Source organism: Jaculus jaculus, chromosome X, assembly GCF_020740685.1.
Source record: "Jaculus jaculus isolate mJacJac1 chromosome X, mJacJac1.mat.Y.cur, whole genome shotgun sequence".
NCBI classification, from domain to species: Eukaryota; Metazoa; Chordata; class Mammalia; order Rodentia; family Dipodidae; genus Jaculus; species Jaculus jaculus.
Window position 1 is genome coordinate 56,350,760 of NC_059125.1, and position 10,856 is coordinate 56,361,615.

At 44.2% G+C, this 10,856-nt stretch overlaps 1 protein-coding gene across 4 annotated transcripts in view; it reads right to left on the minus strand.

The window, feature by feature from the left end:
• Gpr173 (G protein-coupled receptor 173) overlaps nucleotides 1–5,935 on the minus strand; it is a 32,525-nt gene extending 26,590 nt beyond the window's left edge. Inside the window, exons 1-2 of one of the 4 annotated variants that reach the window (XM_045140815.1) lie at nucleotides 4,965–5,935; nucleotides 4,063–4,143 (exon numbers count right to left, since the gene is read on the minus strand). The gene's annotated coding sequence lies outside the window, so the exon portion shown is untranslated. Of the gene's footprint in view, nucleotides 1–3,929; nucleotides 4,144–4,964 lie in introns of all 4 variants that reach the window. The other 3 variants (XM_045140813.1, XM_045140814.1, XM_004661023.2) reach the window with 3 other exon arrangements.
• Nucleotides 5,936–10,856: the final 4,921 nt, after the last annotated feature.

A 10,856-nucleotide genomic window follows, 5' to 3' on the forward strand; every position in this document is an offset into this window, starting at 1 on the left:
AGAATATGCATTTTACTTTATATAATCTGCATTACCCACTCAATTAGCTCTCCTTATCATAGTATGCCCATTTATACTTAGATTTCTCTAGATGGATATAGACACATAGGCTTATCTACAGATAGTGGACACTCAAACATACACACACAGACATAGACATAATGAAAAATGCTAGAGAATCCACACAGACATTGTCACATAAGTCTATTCACATGAATATATGGCAGATACCCCACACAACACACAAACATGTTCACACACATATCTTCCTATAGGCATAGGCACACATATATATGTCTTTATACTCACAAACACACCATTTAGATGAGCCTACACTAAAGGCATATGCAGGCATAGAAGAATATATACCATATGATACAGCTAGGCATTCACTTAGTTGGACATATATACCAAGGCATTCTGAAACTCACATACTCATATACATTTAACAAGACATGTATGCTCATAAACAAATTGATGATACACACACCAACACACACATCCAGACATTCAACAAATGTATAGGCTTAGAGAAACACACTTATACTTTGGTCAGAATCAAACATGCTCATTTGCTCACCCAGACAGACATGCAAAGTCATACCTAGTATGATGATTAATCTCTGTTATCAACATGACAGGTTTTAGAATCATGGAAACAAATATCTGGGTATGTCTGTAGAAGATTTTCTAGATTAGGTTAATTTAGATGGGAATACCCACCCTAACTGTGGGTGGCACCATTCCATGGGCTGGGGTCCCAGACTGAATAAAAAGTAGAAAGGAAGCTGAGCAGAAACATTCATTATTTTCTACTTCCTCACTGTGGCCAGAATGTGACCAGATTGGCTCCTGTTGCCATGCCTTCCTCACCATGATGGACTGTAACCTAGAACTGTAAGATGAAATAACCCTTCCTTCCCTAAGTTGTTTCTGGTCAAATAGCTCATCACAGCAATGAAAAAGTAACTAATACAAGAAATTGGTACCAAGAAGTGGGGCCATTACTGTGATAAACCTGACCATGTGGTTTGTAAACCTTTGGAATTGGCATGCAGGAGGAACATGGAAGAGCTTGGACCTTTGGGCTAGAAAAGTCCTTGAATACTGTAGGCAGAGTTTAATGGGGTCATTCTGGTGAGAGCTTGGAACACAAGGATGCTGAGAGACATGTGGACAGTGAAGGTTTGGCTCATGTGAGGTTTTGGAGGAGAACAAGAACTCTATCAGGCACTGAGTTAGAAGCAGTTCATATTATATGATATCAAAGAAACGGGCTGCTTTCTGCCAATGTCCTGAGAACTTAAATGAAACTGAATTAAAAAATAATGGACTAAGGATGGATAGATGACTTAGTGGTTAAGGTGTTTGCCGGCAAAGCCAAAGGACTCAGGTTCAATTCCCCAATACCCATATAAAGCCAGATGCACAAGGTAGCACATACATCTGTAGTTCATTTACAGTGGCTAGAGGCTCTGGTATGGCCACTCTCTCTCTCTCTCTCTCTCTCTTAAATAAATGAAAAAAATTAAAAGAAATGGATTAATTTGGTGGAGGAAATATCAAGACAGATTAACATTTAGGCTGGTACTGAAAAAGCAGCTGAAATTGTTAGAGACCAGCACCATTGAATAGAAACCTTCTGTACTGCACTGGGACAATAGAAAAGGTATAAGGGTAAAACACTGCATTAAACCATCATGGGAAAATCCAAATTCATTTAAAAGAATAAAGTCTAAAATGAGAGTGTTCCCAACTCAAACACAATTGCTTACAGAAATGTTTCACCAGAGTCAGCCTGTATAGCTGTGGTCCATGGGGGCTGGGCTTCATCCCAAGCTGGCAGCAGAACTTGGCAGGATTGTCTACATGGTAACAGTTTTGGGATCATGAAAGATGGAAGATTGAGAGGACCATGGAGCATTAACAATGGTCCCAGAGGGCCAGTGAGGCCAGGCAATGTGTGGCAGGGTTAGAGTCCCTGTAATGAGGCCCTTGTGTGAAGCTGATAAGGTTATGCCCAAGTTGCAATGGGGTCCTCAGTATGTTGGAAATGCCAGAACCATAGGATGTCTGCCAAGGAAAGCTGCAGGTTCAGAGTGGAGACAGCCTGAGAGAGCAGGGTGTGAGTGCTATAGGCAGCAAAGCTGGAGGGGAGGACTAGCTAAGCCTTTGGCATCTAGATGATTTCATCATGAGCCTCAGATGCCAGACATGGAGCTACAAAATTTGGAGTTTTCTGTGCTGTTTCAGCCTTGCTTTAATCTGGTCTCTCATTTCAGTGCCCTCATTCCTCCTTTTGGAATAGTAATGTTTAATCTGTGCCACAGCATGTTGGAAATATGTAACTAGTGTTTTGATTTTACATGGCCGATGGTTAAGATATTGCCTGAATTGCTGAAGAGACTATCCACTTACACTTCTGAACAGTGTTGAAATTGCAAGATTATAAGAACTTTTTAAGTTGTACAGATGCACTTTGATGGCCATAAGCCTATGGGGACAAAGGACTGAAGGTTTGACTTAAGAATTTTATATTTGAGTGTCAAATTGACAAGGGATATACTTGTTATGGTTAATCTCTAGTTATCAACTTTATAGGATTTCAAATCACCATGGAAACAAATCTGTGGGAACATCTGTGAGGGATTTCCTATATTAGGTTAACTGAGATGGGAGGACCCACCCTAATTGTAGGTGGTACATATAATAAACCAGGGTCTCACTGAATAATAAGGGGAAAAATAAGTAAGCTGAGTAAAAGTATTCATCACTCTCTGCTTCCTCACTGTGGACTGAATGTGACCAGGGGAGCTCCTGTTTTCCCTGCCATGATAACCTCTACTGTAAGCTGCAATACACCCTTCCTTCCTTAAGTTGTTCTGGTTAGGTATCTGGTCATGGTACAAAAATGGTAACTAATACACCCACCCACCCTGTATATACATAAACCTACCCAGACACCCACTCTCTTATATACTGTCACATGGCCTCTTCACACACAGACTCAAGCATACTCACAGTGCCCACAGTCAGACATGGACACACAGACACATGTTTTCAGTTGCTCAGGTCCAGATTCCCCTGGGCAATAGGCTGGTCCCTTCCCTGCCATACCAAATGCTTCTTCAGAAAAGTCTAGTCATGTTTAAAAGCCTAGATTTTCCTACCCACACAGAGAGAGTCTTCTTGATCTCCACTTCTCCCTTTATCCAGTTCCTCTCCTCATCTCCAACCTTTCTGTATTCCACCATATATCTATTCAAAGAAACAAGCCAGGAGACCCCCACTCTTCCCTTAACCCAGAGACTAGGTGTTCAAATTCCCTAAGACCTATCCCTCACAGATCTGGCTGTTGCATGAGACACACCCCAGCTCTATCCAAAGCTGTATGGATCTCAGAAGCTTCAGGCTTATCTCCACGCCCTGACAACCACTGCCCACAAACCAAACTCTTGCCAAGTTTCCCCTCAACAGAGGGGCATATACTAGAGCCAGGCATGTTGCAGGCTTCAAACCAGGCTTCTGCTGGCTCATGCTTGTGTGTGTGTGTGTGTGTGTGTGTGTGTGTGTGTGTGTGTGTCACACACAGAGGGACACAAACAAGGGAAAGTGCAAGGAAGTCTGTCAATGGGTGGGGATGGGGGCTCTGTCCCCAACTACAACTATTTCCTACAAATAAGTAACAACAAAAAGCTATTTCTGCTTTCCCCCACTTCCCATCCCATCTACCTACATGCTGCCTTCCCCAGATCTCTGCTGAAACCCTGGAGAAGAGGTACTAGAGTCCCTCTCTACAATAATCAATAGCAATTTTAATCATGAATAATCAGCAATACTGGGTCCTATGCTTTGCTGACATTACTCGGTGCCACCTCTATGCACATCTTTTATTTACATGCAACAACTTATTTAATCCCTGCACACACCCATGAAGGAAGAATTACCAGTCTCTTTGACAAATGATAAAACTGCGGTTCAATAAGTGGCAGGCTTCCACTAAAGCTGCAGAGCTAGTAGTTAGGGGCCATGTCCCTGGTAGAATCCATGTTGTCCATATACCAGGTTTTTCTGACCCTCCAGATACAGGGACCTCTGGCTACTGTGCCATACATCTGAAGGTCCCAGACACAACATGGGCATCTGAAACAGAAACAGAGAGCCAAGTGATAGAGGCTTGGGCCCACACTGTGAGGACCACCACGTTGTTCCTGGCTCTTGCAGGTTGTCATGTGGCTTGGCCCATGCCCCCTCTATGCTATTAGGCAGCCTAAGACCTGGAAGTGCTCCTCACCCCAAACTCTACTTTCCTTTAACACTACAGAAGCTTCCTCCCCATAGCTGGGATTCACAATGCATCTCCCATGGTGAGTGAGCAAATGTCTGTGTTACCTATGGAGAGAGACTGGGAAAGGAATGAAAGAAGGAAGGGGTGGTCTGGGCTAGCAGCAGCTTTCCTGTCATATCAACCCACCTGCTTACTATCCTGGTGTTCTCTCTCTCTGACACACACACACACACACACACACACACACACACACACACACACAATCCTACAAACAGGCCAAGGAACCTGTAGAGGGTGAAGGAAAAGGGAGAGGAAGCACTTGCAGGCAATGTGAGGAGTACAGCGTGCTCTTGAGCACCCCTTCCACGGCTAGCACACAAAGAAATATTAACAACCTTGTGTCCAAATGTGATCATAAAGATTAACACAGATCCTGTGCAGGGGAAACAGGTGGTGGTTCCCTTTCTCATGGGACATTTGGATGTGGGGAAGATAGGGGGGAGATAAGTAGTTTCAGGGCTTTAGTGCCCTCATAGCTCATGTGGTGAAGTGGAAAGATGAAGCAGAGAGACTGGGAAAGACAGCATGGCAGTGATGGAGACTCTGAAATGTGCGGGGAAACAAGAGAAGTCCCAGCCCCCACACCCTCCTTGGTGGAAGAATGCTGATTTCTTACCTGGGTTCTCCAAGCAGGGCTGTCTTGGAATTCTGGAAGGGGACTCAAGCTGTCCCACCCAGGGTAATCACAGCTCAGGCCACATTGTGGGACCCTCAGTGTTCTGGCAGCCAGTGCCACTCTTGCTTCTGTTGCCGTGGATACAGCCGGGCTGGTCTAAATTGCTGGCACCAGGGGAAGCAGGCACCAGAGGGGTGCACTTGGCAGGGCTGAAAATGTTGGGGAACACCAGGTGGGCAGCACACAGCCTTGGGGTTCCCAAGTAGCTGGCAGGTGGGAGCCCGGGTAGGTGCTTCCCCCACTACCCACTCCTATCCCCATTTTCATGTCACCGCTAAGCTGCTAAAGGGGGGCAGTGCTGGCTCCTTCTACCGGTCTGCCTGTCTGGCTGCGGGTTCACCCCCACTCCACCCCATGTGCCTGCTGGCCGCAGCCTTTTGTCCTCAGAAGACACAGTCCCCACGGGGCCTCTGCCAAGCTTCTAGCAGATGCTCAGGGGCTGGGGCTCCTCCCTGGGAGCACACGGGCCATGGCATGGGAGGACCCCAGGTTGAGAGATCTCTTATCCATGCTCACCCCACACCCCAGGCCTGGCGAGGGGTGGGAAGAGGTGAAGGTCCACAGCCAGAGGCAGCAGCAGAGGTGGTGTTGGGGAGGGGATGGAAGCCAGAAAGAGGGGGTGGGGTGGCGAGAGAGGCTGGCCTGATAGCTGTGTCCCAGGTTTTAGATCCGGGTTGAGAAGGGTGGTTCAGAGCATCCGAGTTGCGGGGGTTCTGATGCAGGACGAGGGCACCATGGACCAGCTGGAAGGACCTTCCTAGGTCTGGCAGTTACTGTAGTCCACACAAATCCAGGTCCTAAGATGCCGGGGCGCTCATGCTAAGTAGGCTCTCAGTGAGGACTCCCAGACCCTCAACTGGACCCTATCCAGCCTGTTAGTCCCCCCTCTCCTCGATTTGCACGGTTCCTGCCTGAGGGGCGGGCGGCGGAGGGAGGGAGGCCGGGAGAGAGAGGGAGGAAAGGAGAGAGGCTGAGCAGGCAGGGAGACTCTCAGCCACCAGTTAGGTCCTCCCTGAGGCGGGGCGGGGCGGGGTAGAGGGTGGGGTGGAAAACTGGCGAGGCTGGGAGCAGCTGGCAGGCTGGCTTGACTGGTGAGGGTGCTGGGGTGCCGGCTGGGCTGACAGAACAATAGCTGGCTGGCAAAGTCAGGCACGGGCTTTTCTGGGATGGTCCAGAGAGGCCTGCGTGGACACGGGGAGAGAGAACTGAGGGGCTGCCTATAAAGCAACTTGCTTAAGCTACTAGTGCAGAGGGGGCAGCGTTTAGGGAGGCCTGGGGTCTTGTTTGGGACGAAGGGTGGATGGAAGTTTCTCAAATGCTTTGGGATGGGAAGGATGCTTATGCCTTTGAAAGTAAGATAGATAACCTTGTTTACAATGGAGTTTTATGGGCAAGGCTAGGCGATGGGGCTGCAGGTGGGGTGAGGGAGTAACGGGTGTACAGCTTGAACAGCCCTGTCAAGATATCCCATGCTACCCCTACTTTTTTCTGGACCAGGAGACAGACATGAACTCTTATTCGGGGCCATGTTCCAGAACAGCATAATGGAACAGGTGAGAAAAATGTCTCGTGGGCAGAGAAATGAAGACAAGGAGAATTGTGTTAAATTGGGACCAAATGATGTTGAAGTTTCTTTACTTTTATAGCATTCAACAATTCCAATTCTTTTCATATAAAATTGTATTGTATTTCCTTTCTTCTTTTGGATCGTGTTTATCTTATTTATTTGAGAGAGAGAAACAGAAAAACAGAGAGAGAGAGAGAGAGAGAGAGAGAGAGAGAGAGAGAGTGAGTGTGTGTGTGTGTGTGTGTGTATGGACGCACAAAGGCCTCCTGCTACTGCAAAAACCTCTAGATGCATGTGCCACTTTGTGCATCTGGCTTTATGTGTGTACTGGGGAATCCAATCCTGGACTTTGCAAGCAAGTGCCTTTAACCACCGAACCATTCTTTCAGCGCCTTTAACCACTTAGCCATCTCCCCAGTCACAAGATTTTAAACATTTTTTAAAAATTCTGATGTTTTCAAATAAAATTTGCTTTTGTGGTTTCCTGTCCCTCCTCCCACCCTTACCCCTATTTCCCCTATTCTCTTCCCCTCATATTTTTCTCCCTTCTGTTCACATGTCACAAGTATCCTTTCTTTGGTCTCTCTCCTTCTTCTAGGTCATCTTTTTATATTCATTTTTGGTTACAGTTCTATGTTTACAGGTCTCATCCACATTTTTCCTCCTATATACATGTATATATAAGACAATATAAGACTTGTATATTAGAGGGGACATGGTGTTTATGAGTTTGGGCCACTTCACTTATGATTCTTTCCAGATCCATCCATTTCCTGCAAATTTCATCATTTCACTTTTCCATACTGCTGAGTAGAATTCCATTGCGTGTATCTACCATATTTACATATCCTTTCATCTGTCACTGGCTATCTAGGCCATTTCCAATTCGTAGGTATTGGAAATAAAGCTGCAATAAATATGGATGTGCAAGTATCTGTGCTGTAGGGTGTGTTGTCCTTAGGGTATATAGTTAGGAGTGATATGACTGGATCCTATGGGGCATCTATTTCTAACGTTTTGAGGAACCTCCATACTGATTTCCATAGTGGTTGCACTAGATTGCACTCCCACCAATTGTGGATGAGGGTTCCTTTCTGCTTGTACACTTGTCAGCACTTATTGTTATAGACATTAAATTATAACAAGAGGGCACTAGAAAGAATTTTATACTGACAAATTAGAAAAATTACTGGAAATAAAATTTACTGAAATTCTTAGAAAAATATACAACATCTTAGCAAGTTTATAACTTAAATAAACTGAATTTATAATTTTTAAAAAATTATTTATTTATTTATTTATTTATTTATTTATTTATTTATTTGAGAGCGACAGACACAGAGAGAAAGACAGATAGAGGGGGAGAGAGAGAATGGGCGCGCCAGGACTTCCAGCCTCTGCAAACGAACTCCAGACGCGTGCGCCCCTTGTGCATCTGGCTAATGTGGGACCTGGGGAACCGAGCCTCGAACCGGGGTCCTTAGGCTTCACAGGCAAGTGCTTGACCGCTACGCCCTCTCTCCAGCCCAATTTATAATTTTTTTTTAAGGTAGGTTCTTGCTCTACCCCAGGCTAACCTGGTATTCACTATTTCTCAGGCTGGTCTCAAACTCACAGTGATCCTCCTACCTCTGCCTCCTGAGTGCTGGAATTAAAAGTGTGTACCACCATGCCCAGGCAGAGGGAGAAAGAGAAATAAAGAGAGAATGAGAATGGGTGCACTAGGGTCTAGCCACTGCAAACAAATTCTAGATGCATGTGCCACTTTGATCATTTGGCTTTATATGGGTACTGGGGAATCCAATTTGGGTTTTTATGCTTTATGGGCAAGCACCTTCATGGCTGAGTCATCTCTTCAGCCTGAATTTGCTAGGCATGATGGTGCACACCATCCCAGCTCTCGGGAGGCAGAGGCAGGAGGATTGCCATGAGTTCGAGGCCACCTTAGTCTACATAGGGAATTCCAGGTCAGCCTGGGCTAGAGTAAAACAATACCTCAAAAAAAAAAAAAAAAAAGAAAAAGAATAAGAAAGAATTTTGGGGCTGGGGAGATTGTTCAGTGGTTAAGGCACTTGCCTGCAAAGACTAACAACTTGAGTTCAATTCCCTAAATAAAGTTAGATGTGCAAAGGTGGTGCATGCATCTGGAGTTCAGGCTGGAGGCCTTGGCACTCCCATTCTCTTTCTCTCTTTACAAATAAATAAATGAAAAAAGAAAAAGATTTTTGCAAAGAAACTTCAAGGCCTGGAGATTGGCAATAGTGAATTCTACAAAACATTTGAAGAAAAACTCCACTAATGTCTAATTTTGCACAAGTTTTTCAGGGAATTTAAGGAAAAACTTATATGATCATTTCAACAGGTACAAAAAAGCATCATAAAAATCTTAGTAAACTTAAGTTTGCCAATAATTTAAAGAAGCTTCTTGGAATGTCATAGCAAATATCAAAAATTTTTTAATTTAAAAAAAATTTTATTTATTTATTTGAGAGCGACAGACACAGAGAGAAAGACAGAGGGAGAGAGAGAGAATGGGCACGCCAGGGCTTCCAGCCTCTGCAAACGAACTCCAGACACGTGCGCCCCCTTGTGCATCTGGCTAACGTGGGACCTGGGGAACTGAGCCTCGAACCAAGGTCCTTAGGCTTCACAGGCAAGCACTTAACCGCTAAGCCATCTCACCAGCCCACAAATATCAAATTTATTGTGGAAATGTTGAATGCTTTCTAAGAAGTTTATAACTATTTAATGAAAGTAAATAGTTACATATGAAACACAGTTGTCCATTGTAATCAGTTTTGCTCAAATTGTACCAAAAGCCCTGGCCAGCACATTAAAATATATATATATATATATATATATATATATATATATATATATATATATATATATATATGTATGTATGTATATATGGATTAGAAAAGAAAAGTATGCATGAAAATATTAACAGATTATATGACATATCTAATAATATTTATAGATGATATGTGTATAGAAAATGAAAATGTATTTAAAACTATTAGAGGGCCAGGTGTGGTGGTGCATGCCTTTAATCCCAGCACTTGGGAAGCAGAGGTAGGAGGATTACTATGAGTTTGAGGCCACCCTGAGAATACATAGTGAGTTGCAGGTCAGCCTGGGCTAGAGGGAAACCACTATTGTGTGAGCATCAAATCAGGTTGTTTGCTTCTGAGTCGCTTAGATATTGAGTTGCTCAGACAAATGTTGGCCACGTTTCCCCGGTAACTAATTTAGCACCTTCCAGCACTAAATGGGCTGTCTGGGGACTGGCTTTTTTCTGGATTCCAACAAGGTCTCTCCATGGTCCATACCAACAGTGTATGGTGTCTTCAAGAGTAGGGTCTTAACATTAACCTCAGTGGGTAATCAAGTGCTCTGACAGAAGTCTGTCTTGTTTGTTTTGGGAGACCTTGTAGGTCTCTCTGATTAATAGCTCATTGTGGATGTTAACCATGTCCCAGAACAGGGAATTACAGGCCAGTGCCAAAGGAAAAGAAAAACGAAAACGACAGAGAAGAAAGAGAAACAAGAGAAATTTGAGGTTAGGCTTCATCTCACCCTCTCCAGGGCCCTTTGATTCAGGTGCTTCCCCTAAGGCCCTGTTGAGGGTTCAACCTTTTAATCTAACTTCCAGGATATAGGTTTCTATGGTGCTGGTTCAATTTGGGTTCAGTTTTGTGTGCCCCCCCACTCTTCCCCTTCCTTCAAGTCCTATCCTCCCTATTGTCCAAGCCTCAAGATGCTATTCAGGTATGTCAGCAACACGGGCTGATCCATGTTAGGAACTGCAGATGAGTGAGATCATGAGATAATTGTCATTCTGTGATTGTGTGAATTCGCTTAGTATGATCTGTTCCAAGTTTGACCATTTTTTTAAAACAAATTTCATTGTGTCATTTTTTTCTTACTGCTGAGTAGAATTTCATTGTGTAGATATACCACATCTGGGTTATCCATTCATCCAATGATGGACATCTGGGTTGATTCTAGTTCTTAGCTATTATAAATTGAGCAGCTATAAACATGGTTGAGCAAATATCTTTGAACTGAAGTGTGGAGCTTTTAGGGTAAATTCCCAGTAAGGGAATAACAGGGTCAGTTAGTAACTCTATATTCATCCTTTTCAGGAACCTCCATATTGATTTCCATAGTGGTTGTACCACCTTACATTTCCACCAACAGTGAGTGCGTGTTCGTATTTCTCCACATCCTTGCCAACCTTTGTTTTCATTAGATTTTTTAAT